The sequence below is a fragment of the Amblyomma americanum genome, chromosome 4, assembly GCF_052857255.1.
Source record: "Amblyomma americanum isolate KBUSLIRL-KWMA chromosome 4, ASM5285725v1, whole genome shotgun sequence".
Taxonomy (NCBI): Eukaryota; Metazoa; Arthropoda; class Arachnida; order Ixodida; family Ixodidae; genus Amblyomma; species Amblyomma americanum.
In genome coordinates this window covers 84,298,184-84,300,593 of record NC_135500.1, presented here as the reverse complement: position 1 = coordinate 84,300,593, position 2,410 = coordinate 84,298,184, and positions in this window count along the sequence as shown.

Below are 2,410 nucleotides of genomic sequence, written 5' to 3'. Positions count from 1 at the left end.
GGCAACCAACACAAAGGATGGGACAGGTGAACAAGAGAATGAGCACCGACCCATCATTTTTTGCCTGTTCCATCCTCGGGCTCTCTGTCGTGATTCTGCACGAGCCTGCCCAATCAGTCACCAGACCTCTCACACCTTGATCTGCACAACAGATAATTGCACTTGATGTCCTTCATAGGGCTTCCATTCAATGACCGTAGTGGCCAGATTTATGTAGTGTCTCGGGACACGTCGCTCAATTAGCGGTGGTACAAGAGCACTGCCGCAATGTTCTGTTACAGGACCATAGGGCAGCTGAAAAGAAGATTCCACTGCCTTCATGCAGAACTGCGGATGGCTCCAGACCGATGCCCCGCCATCATTGTGGCGTGCTGTGTGCTGCACAATGTGGCTAAAAAGTATGCATGCCACTATGACGAAGCGTGCCAGGTGCCACCAGAAGTTGCGGCTGTGCCAAACTGTGGACACGACGATGGCAATGTAGTTCGCAGTGCTCTTGTGCCTAACCCTACGGTAAAACTAAAAGTAAGGGGGTATGCAGACGCGATGGCAGCAGCAATCTTCTTAGCCCGCGGGGAGCCGGTGAGCTCTATTGATCCGATAGCGGCGGCAGCCTTTGCAACCGGCGCTGTGCCGGACAATTCGCAATATTGGTCCAATCTTGTGGACAAAGCTAAAAAGAAACATGAACTTCTTTTTCGAGATGTAGGGGCTAAAAGTCATTTCTGTCAATTTGGTGCACCGATCTCACTTGGTGGATTCTGGAATGTGCAGATTGGTGTCCTAGACTGGTGTGTGCAGATTGAATTAAGGGCAATGCGCGTGTGTGTGTGTGCGGGTTTGTGGACTGATTGAACAGCCGAGCATACATGTGCGCGTGTAATTTTGTTCCGGGAAACTTGGAAGTTGGGCCTCGGACGCCGAGGCGTGCGGACGTGTCTTGCGTGCGCTCCCAGGTTTTTCAATGTTCCTGGCGGATTTATGCTTGTGCTCAAGCCAACTTCGATTGGAATCACCAGCGGAAGTCGCCAGGGTCACCTGGATACCGAAATTGCGGCAGGTGGACCCAATTTTCGGCTATTTTTCGACTTTGACGCGTCGTCCCGGCGGCTGCGTTCGACCTAGCGTCGACTCCGACCACTGCCAGCCGGCCAAGAGTCAGTGCGCCTCGCCGCCGACCCCTGGGGCTTAGCACGGCCGGATATTTTCGGCGAAAATGCACGTTGTTCTTCAAGGGGAGGATATTCGCGGACACGTGTTGTTCTGCGAACATTTTCAATGGGCTATCCATGGCTGCCGCCGCTTGCAGCCCTTTTTTTTTTTGACGACCTCCCTAACTTGCATTGACACCACCTTCTCCCGGCACCCCGCGAGGAAACGCAAGCGTGTTTACCTCTTGCCCTTTTCCCCTCCTTCCTGGCACACGAGGGGCCCTTCACATTACTATCCTTTCAATCCTCCCCCCTCTCAACGCGGCGCCTCGTCACAGAGAGGTTAATGCCCGCGCCGCATACCACCTTTACCCCATCGTCCGAAAGAACGAAATTCTTGTCTCTTGACCTTGCGAGCTTTTTGCGGATTCTGTGTTCTGTCCAACCTCTGCCCCGACCTGGACAACTTCATTTGGACTCTGTAAATAGTGCAAATATGACTACTCCCTATGTCCTTTCTTGCTATCCCCTCACCTTTTTCGTTTCTCTTCTTCATACTGCCTCCTATGCTTTATTTCCGCTGCACCAGCTCAGGTGCCGCCGATACAGTCATGGCAGATGCCGGGGTGAGCAAAAATCTTTTAACTTCCTTTTTATTATATTTTTTATTTTTGATTAAACACTTACTTACATACAACCTCTGCCCGTTTCTCACGGCTTGCCGCGCCCCACTGCAACCTCTACTTCAGTTGACTGCCGAAGTACACAGCCCTTTGGACTCTGTTTTTCCCTTCTGCAATTGATAGTTTTTAATAGGTATCGCCAACCATTTGAGACCATCTGGTTGATACGCGAGTACGTTTGTTGTATATTTATTTTAATTTTTGTAGGTATTGCTTCGCACGTACATAAACTCGCGACCCGCAATTTGCAGAATACACACCGTTATGAATTAGCTCACGTAACACTTTCAGCAAATTTGAAAATTGGCTTCTTGAGCAACAATAAAACTTTTTATGGCATAGCATTGTCAGTAATGTAGCACATCGGAGCATAGCTAAGAAGCCCTAACTAGCGGGTTGGTTAACAAATATATATTTTACTTTTTCCCGATTACTGTTAGGCTCCTTAATTATTGGGAGGCGGTAAACTCACCTTCAGTAATATTCAAATCAGTTTTTAGTTTCAAAACGTGCTTACCCTCGGCGCTTTGGCTAAAAACTTTTGGCTGTTTTTTTTGCTATTTTGGCTGGAGAAGT